Genomic DNA, 22,917 nt, shown 5'->3' with positions numbered 1-22,917 from the left:
AAAAACATAGCTGGTAACATACAGGAATTCTATAGCATTAACGAGAGGGTGGCAGGTCTTGTTGTGAAACTTAATAAGAGGTACAAAATGAAGGTTATACAGGTCTACGCCCCTACATCCAGTCATGATGACCAGAAAGTCGAAAGCTTCTATGAAGACGTGGAATCGGCGATGGGTAAAGTCAAAACAAAATACAGTATACTGATGGGCGACTTCAATGCCAAGGTAGGCAAGAAGCAGGCTGGAGACAAGGCAGTGGGGGAATATGGCATAGGCACTAGGAATAGCAGGGGAGAGTTATTAGTAGAGCTTGCGAAACAGAATAATATGCGGATAATGAATACCTTCTTCCGCAAGCGAGATAGCCGAAGGTGGACGTGGAAGAGCCCGAACGGCGAGACTAGAAATCAAATCGACTTCATACTCTGCGCTAACCCTGGCATCATACAAGATGTGGACGTGCTCAGCAAGGTGCGCTGCAGTGACCATAGGATGGTAAGAACTCGAATTAGCCTAGACCTGAGGAGGGAACGGAAGAAACTGGTGCATAAGAAGCCGATCAATGAGTTAGCGGTAAGAGGGAAAATAGAGGAATTCCAGATCAAGCTCCAGAACAGGTATTCGGCTTTAACTCAGGAAGAGGACCTTAGTGTTGAAGCAATGAACGACAATCTTGTGGGCATCATTAAGGAGTGTGCAATAGAAGTGGGTGGTAACTCCGTTAGACAGGATACCAGTAAGCTATCGCAGGAGATGAAAGATCTGATCAAGAAACGCCAATGTATGAAAGCCTCTAACCCTACAGCTAGAATAGAACTGGCAGAACTTTCGAAGTTAATCAACAAGCGCAAGACAGCTGACATAAGGAAGTATAATATGGATAGAATTGAACATGCTCTCAGCAACAGAGGAAGCCTAAAAGTAGTGAAGAAGAAACTAGGAATTGGCAAGAATCAGATGTATGCGTTAAGAGACAAAGCCGGCAATATCATTACTAATATGGATGAGATAGTTCAAGTGGCTGAGGAGTTCTATAGAGATTTATACAGTACCAGTGGCACCCACGACGATAATGGAAGAGAGAATAGTCTAGAGGAATTCGAAATCCCACAGGTAACACCGGAAGAAGTAAAGAAAGCCTTGGGAGCTATGCGAAGGGGGAAGGCAGCTGGGGAGGATCAGGTAACAGCAGATTTGTTGAAGGATGGTGGGCAGATTGTTCTAGAGAAACTGGCCACCCTGTATACGCAATGCCTCAGGACTTCGAGCGTACCGGAATCTTGGAAAAACGCTAACATAATCCTAATCCATAAGAAAGGGGACGCCAAAGACTTGAAAAATTATAGACCGATCAGTTTACTGTCCGTTGCCTATAAAGTATTTACTAAGGTAATTGCAAATAGAATCAGGAACACCTTAGACTTTCGTCAACCAAAGGACCAGGCAGGATTCCGTAAAGGCTACTCAACAATAGACCATATTCACACTATCAATCAGGTGATAGAAAAATGTGCGGAATATAACCAACCTTTATATATAGCTTTCATTGATTACGAGAAAGCGTTTGATTCAGTCGAAACCTCAGCAGTCATGGAGGCATTGCGGAATCAGGGTGTAGACGAGCCGTATGTAAAAATACTGAAAGATATCTATAGCGGCTCCACAGCCACCGTAGTCCTCCATAAAGAAAGCAACAAAATCCCAATAAAGAAAGGCGTCAGGCAGGGAGATACGATCTCTCCGATGCTATTCACAGCGTGTTTACAGGAGGTATTCAGAGACCTGGATGGGGAAGAATTGGGGATAAGAGTTAATGGAGAATACCTTAGTAACTTGCGATTCGCTGATGATATTGCCTTGCTTAGTAACTCAGGGGACCAACTGCAATGCATGCTCACTGACCTGGAGAAGCAAAGCCGAAGGGTGGGTCTAAGAATTAATCTGCAGAAAACTAAAGTAATGTTTAACAGTCTCGGAAGGGAACAGCAGTTTACAATAGGTAGTGAGGCACTGGAAGTGGTAAGGGAATATATCTACTTAGGACAGGTAGTGACTGCGGATCCGTATCATGAGACTGAAATAATCAGAAGAATAAGAATAGGCTGGGGTGCGTTTGGCAGGCATTCTCAGATCATGAACAGCAGGTTGCCATTATCCCTCAAGAGGAAAGTTTATAACAGCTGTGTCTTACCAGTACTCACGTACGGGGCAGAAACCTGGAGGCTTACGAAAATGGTTCTACTTAAATTGAGGACGACGCAACGAGCTATGGAAAGAAGAATGATAGGTGTAACGTTAAGGGATAAGAAAAGAGCAGATTGGGTGAGGGAACAAACGCGAGTTAATGATATCTTAGTTGAAATCAAGAAAAAGAAATGGGCATGGGCAGGACACGTAATGAGGCGGGAAGATAACCGATGGTCACTGAGAGTTACGGAATGGATTCCAAGGGAAGGAAAGCGTAGCAGAGGGCGGCAGAAAGTTAGGTGGGCGGATGAGATTAAGAAGTTTGCAGGGACAACGTGGCCACAATTAGTACATGACCGGGGTTGTTGGAGAAGTATGGGAGAGGCCTTTGCCCTGCAGTGGGCGTAACGAGGCTGATGATATATATATATATATATATATATATATATATATATATATATATATATATATATATATATATATATATATATATATATATATATATATGTATGTATGTATATATATATATACATTTATACGTAGCACAACTTCCCGGTTATTTTCGGTTCATCTTCCCAGCGATTTCGGACGGTTGACGGATTGATGTCAAGCCCTTGAAAAAGATTAGTCGACAGGCCGATACGGTTGCGCAAACAAACCGAAGGCACCCACAAAGGAGTACTTCTCATTGTTATATATATATATGTATATATATATATATATATACATAATCATATCATAGGAAGCCAAACAACAAACAATGACACCAATTACATCATATCTGCAGATTTTAAGTGAAATACAGCAGCGATAGCTGACTCCAAACTATCAGTTCTGTAATACAGTGACGAACTGGAGATAAATTCGGCTAGGCGTCCCCTAGTGTCCTTGTTGTGGGCTTCTCATGGTATGACTTATGAAAGGTGGGTCTTGCGGTTTCCTTTCTAATCCCTCAAAAAATAAAGAAACGAATAATATATATATATATATATATATATATTTATATATATATATATATATATATATATACGGTCATATAAAGTACATAAATGGCCCGCCCATGGGATTCCAACGGAGGACCCCTAGCATATCGGCCCGATGTTCTATAACTATTGTGCTAAGGGCGCATGCTTCAGTAGGCGGAAGAGAACCTCTGTAAATAATATGCCCTGTATGCAAGCCAGCTTTTTCAGACGTTTGGCACGCTTTATTGCAATATTGATTATTTTAACACTCCATGCAAAGTTTACCGTTAATATTACAGGGTGAAATAAAAAGAAAACGTGTACTGTGCATTAGATGCACGCTTCGGCACCCCGTGTGGTCGAAAATAATTTGAAATCCCCCACTACCGCATGCCCCATAATATTACCGTTGTTCTGGCGCATAATAAAGCAGAAGTTCACTTTTAGAATTGCGCATCAAATACTGATTTCGTTGGATAAAGTACGTTTTCTGAATACTACTAGCATTAACTGTACTATTTCGGTTTAGATCATAATTTTAACGCCTGGTGGGGAAAGATGCCTATTTGTGTTCGTGTTCCTATGGTAGAGACAGGTTCACCGAAGATGTATTCCAAGACGTCAGGTTATACACCTTTACTTGCTGGAGCGAATTGCTGAACGTCACCGCCACCCAGACGTTGCGTGACGGGAAAAGGAGGGAGATGTCATGATCGGCCTGGAATTCAACCTCTCAAGTGTGGAAAACATTCCACCATGCTTTACCGTGTCGAGGTAATTGCCCTCGTCCCCAAGAAAGCGTCACCGCTCTGGCCCTTCCACACCCTGAGCAGACACAAAGGGGCCACCCCTGAGGAGAAGAAACGAAGAAGAAAATGTAATCGTCATCCCAACCTGAGATAGGTACTGGCATTACCACAAGTTCCGCAAGCTCCACAAGCTTTCCAAAGAGACATCGACTACCACAAGACCATGACGAGTGAACAACCCTTTCGGTGGGGACCTCTCCATCAATTATAACGGCTGTACACGAGGGATTATTTAAGGCCGTCCTGGCCCCGTCCTAGGCAGAACCACTCGAGACTCGGAAAGAGTTACAACCATGTACCAATGAAGTGAGTGCATCCTTTCTATTTTTTCATCATCACTTTGCCTGCCTTCCTCGTCGTCTCCTTTTCCTTGCGATGAAGACCCACCTCAGTCGGTCGAGGTCGTATCAGTGAACCTAAGCGACAACATCTAGAAGAGCTTGGAGGACGCTTAAGCTTGCTTTTAGGAGTAGAACGCGATAGAATTCGAAGGTACTTGACTGCTTCTTACGCTTCCCGGCAACTACAAGTTATGTAACTGGAATGTTTACCGCGAAAAGCTGGCGGTCACGAAAGTGAACTTCCTTACAGAAACGCTGCCTCTGGTGAGGGCTGATCCCGCAGGGAGTGCACAGCCACGCCAAAAAAAAAAATTACATAATTTTCAGGTTTCTGTTGTTGTTTCACACTTTTATTAGTTCAGTCAGAGAATAGTTAACCCGAAAGGCGTACGCTGTCAGGCTTTTGTTTCGGGAAACTTGGTGGTAGGCTGTCATTCTCAAAATTCCGAAAATCACTCTGGCAAGAATGTAAGAGCAGGTATGAAAATGTTTAGTGATAGAATGGTGCGGCACTACATCCCACATATACCGCATGTGTTGTAACACGGCGTGGCAAATACATATACTTAAATATGTACGGGAGGTTGCTATAGGGGCCCTTAACGCTATCGCGTTCAATCGCGCTGTTCAAAAGCGCAATGAAGACGCACACATTATGACCGCCGTAAGCATGTCGCAAAAGGGGAACGTGACGTCGACAGAAGACGCAACGCCACAAGACCCTGTAGTTCTAACAGATACGGCTGGCGGTGATCGAGTTCTTCCTTATTTGTGTGTCTACAGATTCCACAGGAGAAGTGTTTACTTAGACTCATTATGTTCACTGCTCTTCGTACTGCTACTACAGCTACGAGCCTTACATCATTCGTGTAACCTTCTAACATGGATTTATGGCTATCATTGCTTCGACTCTATGCCGAAACTGATTTTGAAAATAAATAAATCAATACAATTGTACCGTGGCCGGACTTCAACACAGAACACCTAGCGTGGAAGCCCTATAGTATAACGTTTGCACCATTGATGTTTATTCCCTACATTAGTGCGACTCATAAACACTGCGTCGTTTCAGCATCTCAAAACCAAGCAAAGTATTGCTAATTATGTAACATTTCGCCATTTAACACGTGGGGTCGCAAAATTTAAACCGATCGCGAATATAGTACAGTCTGAAATTGTGCGCCGGTCCCGAAAACAGCAGTACAAAAGTTTTAGAATGCAACGCCCCTCCTACTCCCATCAAACAATGGTTAACGCGACTAAGTGCGGTGCGCAGTTACTGCGCCCCTATATGCCCGAACTCATGCAGGAAGTCTTCGCCTTTCATAGACTTCAACTGGATCTTGAACCGTCTTCCTACTTTTGACGCGAATAGCATTCCTTGCGTGCTTCAGCTATTTCTATCTATCTATCTATCTATCTATCTATCTATCTATCTATCTATCTATCTATCTATCTATCTATCTATCTATCTATCTATCTATCTATCTATCTATCTATCTATCTATCTATCTATCTATCTATCTATCTATCTATCTATCTATCTATCTATCTATCTATCTATCTATCTATCTATCTATCCTCTTAGGACGGCCTAGTGGCCCAAGTTGTCTGTCTGCTTCGGCGACTAGGTCCGTGCTTCCTGGTCCTGATGCCGTCGTGGTCGTGTCATCGTCGTCATTTTCGCTTCAGGACCTTACATTCACGTCGTAGCGTTGTCGTCACGCCTTCTGCTCCGACCCCGCGGGTGGAGTTGCCTAATAGCTAGGTCCACCAGGTATGGTCTCATGTTAGTGACGCCGCGTCGACGTTGCAACGTCGCATTCGAGATATGTCATCAGACTCTGGGCGTGGCGTAGACGTCACGCCATCGTCTCCATGCAGTGGTCATGTATTCCTTGTCGCACAGCCGCCATGATCTGTTGTGGTCGCTCAATCGTCGTCATCCCACCTTCGTAATCTGACCAAAGTAATTTGGGTCGTAGTCACCCATCGTCGTCACACACTAGTCACTATGCCGTCTTCGTGACGCTGTAGTTTTATCATTGCTTTCGCTTCAGTAACATAAGCTCATTGTCGTCCGGCCACCATCTTCGTATCGCCTTCGTCGTTCCATTTACGCCAGTTTTTCATCGCCATTCTATTGGCATCATACTCTCGTCATTCAATCTTGATTATACGGCCTTTGTCATGCCCTCGTTTTCACAGTCGCTATCATGGAATCGTTATCAGACCATAGCCGTCATTTGAGCTTCGTCATACGATTCTACTCATGCCATCATCGTCATACAGGTTTCGTGATATTCACCATCACCCCATCGTAATCAAATATGCGTCTTTCTCCAATTTTCCTCATCCCGTTGCGATACCATTGTACTGTAGTTACTGCGTCATCTACATATATACACTCGTAGTGCATTTGTTGTCATACCACTATCAGAATTCCATCCTCGTGAATGAAACTTCGGCATGCGACTCTCCACCGGCCGTCATCATCAGTTATCGTTGTCACGCAGAAGTCGTCATACTGTGGCCGTTATACCATTGTAGTCAAGTTGGTATTGAACCATCATCGTGTTTTCAGCACCGTCATCCTATTGTCTTCATACCATCGTCATCATACCACTTTATTTGATCCACCTACGTCATTCCTTGCTTGGCATTTTATCGCAATCATGATGTCATCATTCAATCGCGATTATGCCGCTTACGTCATACCATCGTCGTCACTGCTCTGTCATTATGTAGTCGTTTGCGCGCATTCGTTGTTATACTATTGTCGTCGTGAAATCGTTGTCAGGTTGTTGTTTCACCATCTTCACTGCTACATTAATGTCCTGCGACCATGGTCATGCTATCTGGGACATGCCAGCCTTCCTCATCCGGTTGTTGTCATACATCATCCTCGCGCCATTGTCTTCTTATAGTCATCCTCAACCCATGGTCTCATATAATGTCTTTGTCGTCACGTTGTCGTCATGACGCAATCCTTATCAATTAAAATTTACATCAAGTTGTCGTAATGCCGACGTAGTTACACCGCCGATGTGATTTAATCGGTACCATTCTTCCTTCATCTGTACATTGTCACTGCTTCGGCATCATACAATCATCTTCATGCCGCCATGCTCACGGATGACCTTGGTAAGCGAAGGCCGTAGTAAAGTGCGATGAAATACGGGCACGTGGACACGTAGCTGATGCAACAAAAGTCCCAGAAATATCACTGCACGTGTTAGATTAACGTGGGTTCGGGAAGGCGCGTTCTCGCACATTGTTCGAATGTTATCCGCATTAGTGTTGGTCGTGTGAGTAGTTTTGTTGTAACTTTTGTTCTGCGATGTACTTTGAGCGGTGCACTTGATGATCACACCGCATCTTCATTATAGCTTGTATAGTTGACTTATAGACATTGCATATATATATATATATATATATATATATATATATATATATTCTTTTTTTACGTAACGAGGGTCTAGAATCCGGCACTATTGATGCCTTCAGGTAGCATGTGTGGGTTTATTCATCGGTCTCCTTCGCTCAAACAGATCACGTTTTCGTGACGCCTGCGGCAGAAGGGATGTTCCACATCTGCCGGCAAGGTCGGTGAGAGGTGGCGCTGGCTAACAATCTCAGGGTTCTACTAGGAAACATACATACCCAAGAAAGTGGATGGGTAAACGGCGCTGCGGTACTGCAATTTGTAGAGCATCACACGCGAAATGCGCAGGCTGTGGGATCGTTCCCCACCTGCGGCTAGTTGTTCTTTCATCCACTTTCATTTCTATGATTTTTTTATTCCTAATTTCATTTATTAAGCACAAGTAATTTCCCCTACCTTGTCCTTGGCGTCAGTGTTTGTTGGCGCTTACTGTATGACTATATATATATAAGGTACTTCGTCGCAAGTTTTGTGCTAGTTTACATCATTTTTGTGAATATTGTCGCGTGTTATTCCTGTGCATAGGTTATACTAGTATATTAGACTTCTAAATGGCTTGTATTTTTTCGTATACTCAGGAAAGTTATATTTTATAAAGTCTCGAATTTAATGCCGTTAATTTTCAACGTGGCATTTACGTCGGAAAAGCTCACAAGAAATCAATTCTGATGATAAAGCTCACTATGTACAAATTGTCTTTGCCTTCAGATGTTTGAAAACGGAGCTTAAGAAATAGTGCACGCATGCAACAACTAGCAGTTTTAAATTGCATTTGTTCATATTTTTGTCAGCATGTTTCTTGAATCTGCTTTGACTACAGTGTCCAAAACGCTGCTACAGAAGTAAAAGGCTAGTGCACTAGGAAAGAGAATGTTCCGCCATAGAAAACACGTGAAGTTGTTCCATACCGTCATAAAGTCGCCCACAACCTCAACAATTTTCCTTGGGGCATGGTGTTTCTGCTGCATTTTCCATACCAGGTAAGCTCACTCGCCTGTGCAAATGCGCTTCCTTATGCGAAACCAACCCAAAATGTTAAAAGAAGAATAGAAGGATCGTTCATTGGTCCATCCGCGTTGTTTATTTGATTCCATTGGCATGCGGAAGAGCGCACATAGGTCAAACGGGCAGGTTTGTCAAGGAAAGCTTAAGAGAGCATGAAATGTCTATATTAAGCCAGACGGAGTTCCATTCAGCACATTATTGCAAGAAATGCATGTGCAGGCCTATTCTCAATTACGTGAAATGTTGTTAAAGACGCGCAATACGACAGAACGGGAGTTAGCCGAGAGACTTTGTTATGAAACAACACGTGGCTGAGTACATCAGGACTCGTCGACATCTTAGTATCAAATTTAATTGCTTTCTTGGGGGTTATAACGTAAAACTGTTCCAATCTGCTTCTATTCCAATCTCTTGACGCCGAATTCACGTAACCACGAACGCAAGCATTGGGCGTTATGAGGAAGCTTTAGCTCGGGTGCTCCAATCTAAATACATGTAAGCGAATAATTCGTTTTTCCCGGCAACCACTGCACCAAATTTTACCAGGTTTGTTGCATTTAAAAGAAAGCTTAAAATCTAGTGACTTCGGTTTCGAATTTTTGAGTTAGGTCGTCAATTTTTGTATTAAAAATTGGGCAAAAATCAAAAATTTTCGAAAAACAAAACTATGAAGTTTACAACTCAGTAACTCAACAACAATAGGTGATAATACAATTCTGTGAATTGCATCTAATAGTACATCTAAAGCGGACGAAATTGATATGTTACACATGAATATCAAAAAATTTAGTAATAGAAAAATACAGCTTTTGCAGAACCCTTGCAAACAACGTAATAATTCACGTAAGATATAAAATAACATATGCGATTTGTCCGCTTTGAATGATCTAATGGATGCCGTTTACAGAACCACGATATCTGCGCTTGATCCAGAGCTATGAATTTGTAAACTTCATGCTTCTATTTTTTTCAAACTGTCGAATATTTGAAAAACCTTTGACAAAATTCAAGCCCTAAATCGAAATTCAGCTTCCAAAAGTCACCAGAACTTAACTTTTCCTTTCAAATGCAACAAATTTCATTCAAATAGGTCAAGGGGCTATCTCAGAAAAACGTTTTTGCGTTTTACGTATATATGAATCGGCGGCGTCGGAGCTGGGGTTGAGCTAAAGCTTCCTCTTAAGCCGCATCTTTGAATTGCCTCATCAAACGTACCTATTCTCGTTTATAGGATGTCACTTTTTTTTTTGCTTCCAAAGTGCATATTATTGACTCCATTGGGCAGTTTTTCTTATCTAATTGGCTGAGAAAAGGTGTCGGGTACGCTCAAGTAGAGAGTTTAGATGGGGCCGAGATGGCACATTGAAAGTACATAACCGGATGAGCAGGGCGGTGCCGACGTCTGCGATTCGTCCGCTTGCCCTTACGTACTTTGCGGTGGCTGGTCGAAAATCGCGACTGCACACAACGAAAGTTTAAACATGCAGCTAAAGCGGATCCTCGGCAAAGAGGATTTGGCGGAGTGATGTCGTATACTTGGCTGAAAGGTCTAGATAACGTTATGCGGTCGCGCAAAACCTTTTATTATACACAAATAAATCCATACTCTCCGGCAGCTCCGAGTAGCCAGTGCCACAACGATCGGCGGGCAGCCATCTCCCTTTCGGAAAGGGCAGTGCCCGGCTATCAAGAAAAACTTTCAATTTTGTTCGGCATATTATTGCGTCTTTAACGCGTACACGTCACTTTGACGTGATGACTTTCGGGGTTTTCGACGTCGTGTGACAGACAACCAAGATGGTTGCAGCCCGAAAATGTTTGACCAATAGCAATGGGTCAAACAACGCCTTCAGCGCTATTGGCGGGAAAGACATCGAATAAAATATTTCTCGTTTTTTTTTTCGTTCGTTTTAATCAAAAGTTGTTGGGCAGGCCCAAAAACTTTTTTGACCAATCGCGGAGGGTGCCTTGAAGAAAACGAATAGAAATACTTGAAATGGCTTTAACTTATAGGGCCCCTGGATTCCTTTTGCTGAAAATCAACACCCAATTTGTTCCCTTAGGTGCTATGGTGTACACGCATACATACGCGGAGCTATAACTAATATTTTTTCCGGAAATATAAAAATCACTTGTGGGGGATAGCATAAACCTTACCCTTGAGCTGGAATGCTTGAAGAAGTGGACATTACTGGTACAACAAGTCGAAACACATATTCAACTAAGTAAAAAAAAAATTCACCACTTATTTTACTAATTAAATAAATTATGGCACATATCACAATTTACTGATTGTAGCTGGTGAGGTCGCAAGGATGTGCCCAGTTGAAATAAATCTCCACCTCCACGTAGGGTGAAACATGCTTTGAGGTATTGTTACCCAAACTGTGGAACAAAATGCATCGGTGTCCAGTTAGTTTGTGCTTCAGTGCATAAATGAACGTTTTGTTAAAAGGAGAAGTGTAACAAGAGGTGTATGGTAGCGCGATTAATAGACGGGACAAAAGAAGACACAGAGGGACCTGTGTGTGTCCCTGTGTGTGTCCCTGTGTGTGTGTCCCTGTGTGTGTTCTTTTGTCCCGCCTTTTAATCGCGCATCCATACACGCCTTGAAGATGCATTACCAACAAGCCCACACTGCAACCCTCGTGTAACAAGAGCACATCTTTACAGTGATCTTCATGGCGCATATCTCGAAACTGGTATCATTCTTGAAATTCATTTCCAATGAATACGCTTTACAAACTCACCGGTTACCATTCGTAAATTGCAATATGTGTCGCGAAATAATTATTTAGGAATTGATGATTTTTTATTATTTCAATATGTTTGCGATGTTACGTGGAAGTAACGTCCACCTTTCTGGATAATCTAGCTCAAGGACTACAATTTTGTTATGTGCGACCGGTGGTTTTCAAAATGTCTGAAAAACGTAATAAATAACACCCGGTTTGTAGTGGGCTCAGCGATTTAAACGCAATACTCGGAAAACGTATTCCGCCTCTTTCTCTCGCCACCGGTGGCCACTGCGGACATCCAATGACGCGTTTTATTATTACACGAAAGCGGGAGCTGTTACAATGTATTCGGACTGCATTTTGCACCCTAGCAACCACAGAGCTCGCACCGGTGCCTCAAAAAGCACTAGCCACAAGTCAATCCCAGCATCGCGTTTTGCTTGCTCAGCACTGCAAGAAAGCTTTAGTAGACAGCGTAGGTCTTCGTCTTGTCGCCCTATTTTCTCCGCAGTTTTTCGCGCTTCACCAGGATGCAACTTTTTCTTTATTTTTCTGAAGCTCTGTACTTTAATGCAACACTTACCGTTTCGCACGCGCTTGCCTTCGCGCAGTGTGCTGCTTGCCACACACTAAGAGAGGTCTGCAAAAGAACAGAAAAATAAATATACGCTTTTTTTCTTTGCCATAAAAAGAAAGAAAGTTGGTAGGCGATTCAATGTCCATGTAAAATCTAAGTCTAGCTGGCTGTGTAAACACGCATGGCGTGATGTGCGCTGACACGCATGGACAAAAAGAACTCGATGATCGCGGGAAACATCGGCTGGAATTTCAGGGTGTTGTCGGCGATGCTGCCTTGCGTGGGCCTCACGTTGTTGTTCTTCGGCATGCTCACTGCGGGCACGACGTCTGCGTCGGCTTCACGCTTTTGAACTGCAGCGTTTTGAAGGAGTTACCGCATAAATTAGACCTCATGTTTCCGCATCGTGGCGTCTGGGTGCCGCGGCGTTGAGGCCCATCTTGCGCAGCAGACACGGCAGCACGGCGTTCCTAGACAACAGAGTAGCCTTGGTGCGTATGCGGGCCCTTCTTACTTCAGTGCAATTAGCATTTTACAGCAGCTTCACGGCTGGCGTTCTGGCTATTACCACGCGGAGGCATGCGCCAGTCCGTGCGACGGGAACACGAACACGGCTGGATATATTTCGCTACCTGGCGTTCAAGTATTGACTGAAATCGAAAGTGCAGAGATAACGTGTGTAATTTTTTCAGGAAACGCAATAGAGCTAAACAAATCAATCTTATATGCGTAATTATCGGCTACGGCAAAATATCCCATGGAGCATTCTAATTACTGATATTGCAATAAAATGTGCTAAGTCTCTGAACGCGCTGCCTTGCACACGGAAAATGCTTAAGGATGGTCTATTCCGCTTGCTTGGGCATGCGCCCCTTGTGTAATGGCTAGAACATCGGGTGGCTGTGCTGCAGTCCTCTGTTGGAACCCTGCCATCGGACAATTTTTACAGCGAAGCTGTTAAGGGATATTTTCCCCATTTTCGTGTCCACGTGTAGAAAAAATTACCATCATCAGCAATGGCTCGAGCGTCATCGTCTTCTTTCACAGCTGGCTCGCTGGCACCCCTCGGCCCTAGGGCGTGAGTGCGCTCGCGCCACTGCTCCTGCGTTCCTGTTCGTCGTCTTCCACAGCTGGTTCCGTCGCCGCTCATTATTTTAGCGAAGAATTTCACTTCTCTTCTGTCATCGTAATGGGGAGGCCGCATTTACGGGGGTATGAGCAATTGATTAAGAGGGTATAAGCCATTCATTGTCTTACGTGACGGACAGATTTAATTTTGAAGAATCGCAAGGCGGCAATGCAGAGCGGATGCCGCTAACCATGCCACCGAGTAAATTCGATGCATCGAACGCAAACAATAACTGCGGACTGCGGGCATACCGTCACTGACGACGTTCTCTCTGTCGCAGTCGAACGTGTGTGTAACCTCATTGAGAAACAAAAGATGTAACGAATAATTGAGAAAGACATTAATGAATCATCGGGATTTACCCAGTGATAAACTCCGGGGCCACACGTGTCAGGTTCGCTGGTTAATAATCTGTACGGAGTGTTTGGGCTGATAGTTTTTTTATGTTTATTTAACAAGTATTACGTACATAATTACACACATATTAACATTTGCGCAACATCACGGCGACTAATGCTTCCAGGGGCAGGGTAACGCCGCAGCGTCTCAACGCGAGCGCTCAAATGGTCACATGCTCCTGCAATTTTTGCTTTTTGTGGGTGCCTGTTGGCGCCAGATGCACTGATTCCCTGAATTGAGCTTTGCGAGTGTTATGGACACCTCTTGACATCTTTTTTGGCAAGTACGAAGTGGTTTACGTGAGCCGCAGCCTTTTGTAGGACTCCCAGCCGGCTGTCTCGCGGCTTGTGGCTAACACTCCGTGTAGGATGAGCGGAAAAACGAAGCGTGACGTAGCTGGCGCTGACGGTGCGTGCGCCTGTCGCAAGATATATGATAACCTGTCAAGGTTGTATAGCCTTCACCACCTGCAATCCCTGCGGTGGCTCAGCAGATGCAATAAAGAGGAGTACTGAGAGCCACACCGCTGCTGTGCAGTGGTTATAAAAGTACCCTAAAAGTTTGTGGGGGCCTTAACTGAGCTGGGATTTATTCTTGCGTGCTCAGAGAAATTATCCTCAAGGGTGCGGGGCTGCCCATCTTCGACCGAACTTGCTCTGACAAAATTCATGTGAATACCGTCACCCATAGTGTCCTAATCAGGACAACAGACATGGACGGTGTCAATCTCTACCACAGTGTCCGCACTCCGCAATTCAATGGTATCACCCACGAAGTCTCCGCCCTTGTATTTGATCCCGCCGATAATTTCAAAGGAACCATTCGCTTCCCCCAAGATTACTCAGACGACGACATCGCCTCAACCCACCACATATGCTATCCAAAGATTATTATTGGGGCTGCAAACCACCACCGCAATGAAACCATACTAATAATATTCCCAAAAAAAACAGTCCCTTTTTACATCACCTACGACGGCTGTACACTTCGATGCTTCCTTTCATGCAGAAGTTAGAAGTCTGCAAACGAAGCAGCGAGCTTGTTCATCGACAGGACGTCTGCACCAATTGCACCCATACGCTCTGCCCCAAGTGTGGACTGAAAAACCCACCAATGGACCACAAAGGCGACTCCATCTATGTTGTGCGCAATGAAAACCATGAAACCAGCTTCTCACAGTGCAAGCAAAGATTCAAGTCGTGCCCTAGGTTCACCAAACCCAAACACGACCCTGCATCCTCCAACCGACCTCCCAGTGTCGACCGTACTCAAGGCTCGGGCCAGCGAAGAACTCGCAGTAAAAGCAACGAGCGGGACCCAACCAATCCACTCAAGCAGTCACATGGCCAGCCCTTCCCCCAAGCCCTCCTCTCACCCACTCCTCACGCAACCCACACCAGATGAGATGGGCTAATGTAGCTTCCTCCAGCACCTCTTCAAAACAGAATGGTAACTACAACGGCTTAAACTGCAACTCGAATCTCATGACCCCTTTGATAAACCCACTCAAATTCCTCCATCTATATCTGTCCCTTCATCGCTCCAACGCATCAACCGACCGCCATACATGAGCCCCCGTCACGCACCCCCCGCCATCGACACCACTGTCTCTGCTAAGCTTGAACCTCTTCTCCCTCCCTTCTACAAGCGTAAAACTCCGCGCACTCCGCTATTTCAGGAGGCGCTAGAATATACAATTTTACATTATAACTTTAGGATAACGGCCTTTGAAGTTCGTAATATACTCGCCGTAGTTGAAAAATGAGAAATGAAAAACTCGATTAATTTGTGCACTTCGCACAAGCGCGTATCCAGCGAACTACAAGTTAGATATACGCAATCACCGCGACTCACCTTAACATAATCTGCCCCTGCTTTATTCGCCTCCCCAACAGTGCCGCTGAACAACGGCTCATAAGCCAACTGGCTCACACTTCGAAGTGTGGCAATGGAACTGCACGGCATTCGAAAAAAGCACGCATCAATCGGTACCTTGCATCCTGTTTTAATCTTCTAGAAGTCATTGTGCTTCAGGCAACTCTCAGACTAACCCATTCCCGATGATACAATGCTTGTCAAGCCAAAAGTGACTCCTGGCCCACTAACGCATTCTCGCGCAAAAATACCTCAGATCCAATAACTTCCAATTCGACAAGATCGATATGGAGCATGAGTTCCTGAAGATTATTCCATGCGAAACTGACGCCCCTGCTCTTTATATTTCGTCCACAAGACCAACACCTATCATTTGACTCCCTCTTTGCCCAGCCTCGTGCTGCAGCAAATCGGCATCCGGTCTTAGTTGTAGTAGCAGTAACAATTAATGTATCGTTCTTAAAAGCATTCGGGCATCGGGGTAGAGAGGGGAGAGGTCTACTCGAGGTAGTCAACGGTAATCATTTTAGCCCACCATAGGATGGCCTCCTGAATGTCGAGCGTAAAGCGGCGCACGAGGGGCGGCCCCTCCTGCTCATCACTTGTAATTAAGTTAGGAAGGGGAAGGTGCAATGGGTGTTGAGGGCACCCCCACAACGTGTGGTTTAGATTGGCCTTTGCCGCTGAGCAGAAGCGGCAGGCAGGGGAGGGATAGGGGGATGAGTGAGTTACACGAAGAAAGTGACGGGAGGGGAATGTGCCAGCTTGTAACTACCGCCGCAGGATCTCGTGCTTGCATGGATAATTACGCGCCAAATAGGAAATGCGAGCCAATCGAATGCGCAGATGAGGAATGTGAGAAGGCGATCTCGTGTGGAAAACGGCATTTTGACGGCAACTATTTCCGGCTCAATTAATGCCATCACCGCGACCGTTAATTCTCGGGCACCGGCGTAGCCACCACCTTGCCGGGGAGACCCGCGTGTGCGGGGGTCCAAATTAGGCCTGTCTTGTATGGGATGATGAGAGAGGATTTGGAAAAGGGCCGGCCGAGAAACCCGGCGTACTTCGATATTAATGACGGCCGTATCCGATTCGATGACATTGTCGGAGGAACTTAAAGCAAAAGCCAGGGCTGTGATCGTTTCCTGCGCCTCTTACAAAGAGGAGGCATGTACAAACTCTGGCGTAGCTAACAGGCCTTGCGAATTGGTTGCTGAAATGGAGCCTTTCAAACCAGTACTATATACAGTTGAATTGACACGGAACTGGTCGCTTGAAATTGAAAATGTTGTGTGTAGGATTTTGGTCCTTTGCCGCCGACGTGCAATGTGGTGTATAGGGTACGTGGTTTTAGAGAGGGGCAGTGTATATAGGTGCGCGTGTGCGTGCAGCGAAATGGTGTGTTTAGGCGCCCGAGAGATGGCAAGGAAGTGCCTAAGGAGTTAGCAATGTGTAGTCCGGTTTCCATTTCAGAAAGGCGGATGTATTGGGAGGTGAGATGGCTTTCATGAGCTCATCGAAAAGGTTGACGGTACCGATATGAATGATCTGTTCTTTGGGCGTGCGTAGTGGGAGGCCTAGCGCAATTTTTTAGATATTACGAAGGAGAGTGTTGACCAAGTGCGCCTCTTTTTTGAGAAGGTATAGGTATGGGAGGCTTGTACTAGATTTAGAGACTCCTTTTCCCACAGACCTACGTGTGGGTTGGGTACGCTGCCGAGCAGTGTAGAAGTGTTGTAGAAGGTGGATTGCAGCGTTCGTAGGGTGTGTGTGTGTTGAGTCGATTGCCTAAACATACAGACAGAGCACCCTGAGGCTGTTTATCCGACGGACATGTGTGCTGCCAAAGATGTGGTCGTCAGTAGTGTGTCTGCGGCTACCATTGTTGAAGGGAAGGAGTTCCGATTTCTAGGAGAAATAGACGAAATTTGTTCCTTCTGCAATGTGTTCTACCTTATTGGCAGCAACCTGCAGGATGTCTTGAATATCTGAGCCAGCTGTGATCTTGAGGTTTATGTGCGCATAAACAGAGAAATGCAGCCTAGAGTTGGTTTTAAGAGGGCCTGAAAGTGGAGCGTAGCGAGACTAGGAAGGAAGGAAGATAGCACGGACCTCTGGGGAGTGTCAGAGCTCGCCGGGGTATAGTAAGCTGATTGCTCGGTACCAATGAAAATTGTGGCGGCGTGCTTGCAGAGGAATGTGCGGCAATGTAATTATGGGCTTTTTCACCAACTCCCAGGAGGTTTAGCTGCCACGGTATGAAGCCATTACGTTTGGAAGCGCCGTGAAGGTCGAGACCCAGAATTGCTTCTGTGTCGTGAGTAGAGTTCGGTTTCAGGAAATCGTGATTCAGGCGAAGCATGCCGTCCTGACAGGAAAAAAAGCGGTGGAGTCGCACCATCCCTGGTGGTAGGAGCTTTTTGTCTTCAATATATTTATTGAAGTGGTTGAGGATTACGTGTTCAAAAGTTTTTCCACTGCATGTGCTGAGTGAAACTGGTCTGTGGTGGGATGTGCTGACAGGATTCTGGGGTTTTGGAATAAAGATGGCTCGCATCTTTCCAAGGGGATAGAAAAGTGGCTGAAGCAGTTCCAGAAGTAGGTTATGAAAATTTTCTTATTAATCTGGTTGGGCCAGGGGTGCAGGTCGTGTGGAGGTTAGCCAGCGTGTGGTGCACCTCGGCTTCTGTTATTGGGTCAGAAAGACCCGAATCAGGTTTGCCGATGTAGTGGGGAGTGAAGAAACCCCTGCGGGAGGAGAGTATTTTTGTCGAGCCTCGGCAAATAGTTGGCTTAATCACGTTTTTGAGCATGTAAGAGTTTGCTTATGTGGTGGTTGTGATGTGCGAGTGAGGTGGTGATATCTATGACCTGCCACAATAGTTACCGCGTTCGCATAATGCCGTTCTGACCGCGAATGTTGTCAGATATTAAGTTCTACTAACAGCTAGTAAGCTCGGTGGCACATATTGTAATTTGGAGGTCAAGCTGACCATTTGTAGTCATCAACCTTAGAATATGGTGACGTATTTTTCAACGTTTCAGGAGAGATGCCTTGGCTGCCCCCATGTTTAATAGCCGCTCATTGACTACGGGAAGCGGTGCGTCGATAGGGAGGGCTGCGGAATGTGTCTGCGTATTGGCTTGTTATGTTGGACTGATTACGCGATGTCCGAAATGTCGATGGGGGACAACCGTTGCTTTAGAGCGCGGAACTTGTCCCACCTAGTGAGGCTGAGAGGCTTTGGTATGAGGGCTTTGCGGCGGAAACGTAAGGTGGTTTAGATAATGTAATGATCCCTTCCGAGGTAGGATTGTAAGTTAGTCCAGCTCACGTGTTTGACTCTGCATGTGCGTGTTAGGGCGGGGGACTTGTTTCTGGCAATGCTGGTACCAAGTAATGTTGGTTTGTCAGTGTCGTTATGGAATGTAAGGCGATGAATTCGTATATATGCCCAGAGGGCTCTGCCCTTCGGTGTACTGCCAAAGTGGCCACATAATTTGTTGGGGAGCCACTCCTAGAATTAAGAGTCATCTAAAATTAGGAAGGGGTGTTTACCAGCCGCAGAGAGGACATGAGCGAATAGTATGTCGAATTAGTGTTGCTTTTTAGGGCCGCTGTAAAGGTTTACAACTTGTAATGCCGGAGTGCGAATTTTGCGAGGAAGAATTTTGATAATGTCGTGCTCCATGTCGATGATCTCGAATTTAGAGTGAGTGACGGTTAGGTGTTTGAGTACGGCCGTATTGGGTTTGGTGTTGCGTTTGGCTTGCATGATACCGTATCTAGGAAATCACACGCTTCCCTGGGTTTCATGTCAGACGATGATGTCCAGCGGATATGCGCAGCTGGCAATGCACTACTGAAGAATGAATGACTGTTATAACGGCAAAGCCCACTGCAGTTCTATTACCAGATTGCGAGTTGGGAGAGATCATGACTACTGGCCATCGCTTGGGAGGGTGGGTGGGAAGTTAATTGGGGGAGTGATGGCTTGGGTAAGAGAAAGTGGCTAAGTGTGCCGTGACGGACTCAAGTAAGCGGTCGAGTTTTTTTCTTAAGGGGGACAAGTTGTGCGGTGAAGCTTTGTTGGAAAGGGATGGGGTCTTGTTGGAGTTGGTAGACGAGTTGGTAGTTTCCAGAGAGCCAATTCTATAGATAAATCTAAGGACGATATCATATAGGTAATCTTCCGTGCGTGGTGTATCGGAAGTGTTGAGTATGTTGGATAGGGAGGGTAGCGCAGGTGATACATATTGAAGAGCAGTATCCATGGAAGAAGGTGGTTCAAGGAAGGCACGGGTAGATGGTGGGAGTGATAGTGTGAGAGGTTGCGAGGATGGTTGATTAGGAGGTTGGGAGGGTGGCGGAGTGCATTGAAGCGCTAATTTTACCTGGCGACGATCCTCCCCGGGAGTGGCGTGCTCTCGGAGGACAGATATATCGAGGTTGGAGGGCTTAGAGGGACGCGAGCAGGTGCAGGCTACCCTTGCCCAGCATACCTGGCATAGGGCTCAGGAGTGGAGTTTGGTTTATTCGAGACTACCCCGGATCCTGAGAACAATTTCGTTGTCGTTGGCAGGCAAAGTCAGAGGTTTCTGTGCGTTCATGGATGGCTGCGGTGGTGATGCTGCCGATATGACAGGCAGCGAGGGCTGTTGATGACGTCGGGCGAAGTTGGTATGCAGCTACCGCCAGTTGCGCGCGAACCCGACGCTGGCTGCGTATCTCTCAGCTCGTCCGTGTACGCCAGGAAGCTAGGCTTAGCGTGGAGCGTGCTGGACACCAGCCTTTAGATGGGCTGTATCCTTCAAAAGCTTCGCTGGAGCTTCCAAAAATGAGGAGAGACGTTGGATGTGGCACTCACAAACACCTGTTCATATTGAGGGACTCGGAGTCATTGGCCAACCGCCAGGCTGAGAAAAGCGGGAGCCGACACGAACTCTGGCTTCCCTCATCTCCTATTATTCCCATTCTCCTATTAACTCTGGCTTCCCTCATCTCCTATTATTGTTGATAATTTGAACTCATCCAGCTAGCTAAGGAATCATTCCATTTCGACTCCTAAGGGCAGTTCCTCAGGGACCCACATACAAGGCCGAATACTCATACTATATAACCACATGAATGCACCAACCAGGTTAGGCAACAAAGTAGCTAAGGACACTGCCCTCATCTTACTCTTACTCGCAAAATTCAACCACTCACATGTTAAGCTCGGCAGCGGCCACTACATAATTACCACCACAATAAATTTCAAATACAAAGCCTTCAAACTGAAACCCCTGAGCCTTACCAGTCGGGTGCAATTCAGAGCAGCCCGCCAGATTTAAACTCACATAGACATCCAGGGCATCTCAGAATGAGTTCAGTAACTTCAATCAGATATCCAGACACACTACTACACTGTCCTCCGACACGCCTCTCACTACGCTTGACGCCAAGCTCCTATATATGTGCTACGCCACGCAGTCCCTTGTTATGCAATGGAAGAGATGGTGGCACAACGGAAGGCTAATACCCAGAATTGCGAAAGTGAAACTCCATATCCAAGAGTACACCACGGAGCCGGCCTGTCAGCAGTGGGGCCAGGTATGTGAAAGCATGCATGGCTACCTAGACAACAAGTGCACATGGCTACCTTGCGACACATTAGTATGTATGTCACGCACAAACCAACTGCCACATGCACACAAAAACAAACCCAAAGGACTCTTCGATACCTCCGGCATAAACGCCGAACACCGACTCAGAAATATGATATACCAAAGTAAATTGCCAAACCCAACGAGTTCTTAAGCGCCCCTATCACGGATTCAGAGGATCGGCATGCCTAGCCACACTCTATGCTATATCAACACAAGGCCCTGACCTTATTAATAACAAGCTACTCCATTATTTAGAAACTAAATCCATCACAACCATCACGGCTTACTTCAATCACTGCTTGGCACCCTCACTGGCACATAGAACGATACATGGGTAATTATACCAAAGCCAAAAAAAAGCCCATTAGACACTTGGGTCACCAAGAAGGGTGTGGCGAACCTATGGCCGCAGCTGAAGTCACCAGCAGAAGGCATTGCAAGAAGACAGTTGACGCGTGCTGGCGAGTTTTTCTTTACAAGGACGTCGTTTCGCAATAAACACGAAGATAATGAGTGCTTAAATACTCTTTGGACAAAGTCGGTTTCCCCTTGCCAGAACTCGACAAGTCTTCATAGCTCTGGGTCAGCTCAGTTCTGTTCGGTGAAATTGTAGTCACTCATTGTCTTCTGTGCAGTAGAGCGATTCCAATTGCGGTGCAATATTCCGGTCGAGCAGGACTTGTTGGATACCCTAGACGACACCTTCTATATATGCTCGTGGTTCGCAGCGGACAGAAACAATTATACTGTAGCGTGGCCGGACGCTGAATTTTCTATATAGTTCAGTGTTTCTTCCTGACATCCACAGGCGCTAGACAAAAGCGAACCGTTTTCATGAAGGGTTTAAGCCATGTTAGTATATGTTATACTTTTACAAGAATGCTTACATTATACAGAAACCACTTGACCGTTCTAGTCAGTTTAGGGACATTGGAGGCAATTATACTGTAAATTTAGTGACTTCCACGCCTCAGTTTAGCGATAAGCGCGAAAGAAGAATGCCGACACAATACACAGAGCAGTGACAATAGGATTTACGGGTGTAGTAGTCGTGCTAGGGAAGAGCGTATCATTGCTCTCATAGGCAATTTTCAGCATTCTGAACACGGTGATGGCCCTGCTTAAAGAATATCGCCTTTTCCTTACCACTGAAAGAGAGTGAAAGCAATGACGCAACAGAAATAACAAGGTTTAAGTCGTTTTCTCAGTCTGAATTTATGGAACGCCTATATTAGAGACAGTAGCGGCCCCAGATGAGTTATATTCAAAGTGGTCCAATATTATATCGCATATCCCGTTGCGTGATTAAAGAGACATGTCAGAAGGAGGACCTTAGTTTTGAGGCGTTACTTCATACCATTATGCAGCAAGATTTCTACAACTTCTGATGGTGTCTCTTAGATGAGGCCTAAGAACATCTACTCATTATATACGTATATACTCACATGACCACAAGAGCGATAAACAGAAACAGTCGAAAAGTCTTGGACGCCTGCATACTGAGACCGTAAATATGTTCTTAGCTTCTAAGCACTTAATGTCCGCTAAACGTCTCTACCTTTTATACACAAAGATTTGTGGCAACCTTGGATATGTATGCGTCATGGTATTTTTAGTGGCAACAATAGCCCAATGACGATGCATTTTCTTGGACGATTTTCGTTCTTCTATTGTTTCCTTTTACACACTTCAGGTGACAGTGTCGCATTTCCGTGGTTGGAACGTATTCGGTTCCAGCATGTGGTAGCGAAAAGGCGAATAGAATAACACGTCTTTTCCAACAGCAGAGTATACA

The 22,917-nt window shown here is 45.4% G+C and overlaps 1 long non-coding RNA gene across 1 annotated transcript in view; it reads right to left on the bottom strand.

Moving 5' to 3' along the window:
• The window catches only part of LOC129380441 (uncharacterized), a 42,764-nt gene extending 20,075 nt beyond the window's left edge, over nt 1–22,689 (bottom strand). Inside the window, exons 1-2 of the long non-coding RNA XR_008608466.2 lie at nt 22,568–22,689; nt 12,074–12,130 (exon numbers count right to left, since the gene is read on the bottom strand). This is a non-coding gene — a long non-coding RNA (uncharacterized lncRNA). The remainder of the gene's footprint in view (nt 1–12,073; nt 12,131–22,567) is intronic.
• Between the last annotated feature and the right edge of the window lie 228 nt (nt 22,690–22,917).

This window comes from Dermacentor andersoni, chromosome 3 (assembly GCF_023375885.2).
Source record: "Dermacentor andersoni chromosome 3, qqDerAnde1_hic_scaffold, whole genome shotgun sequence".
Taxonomy (NCBI): Eukaryota; Metazoa; Arthropoda; class Arachnida; order Ixodida; family Ixodidae; genus Dermacentor; species Dermacentor andersoni.
The sequence above is the reverse complement of the archived record's forward strand: the minus strand, read 5'-3'. Positions and strand labels throughout refer to the sequence as shown.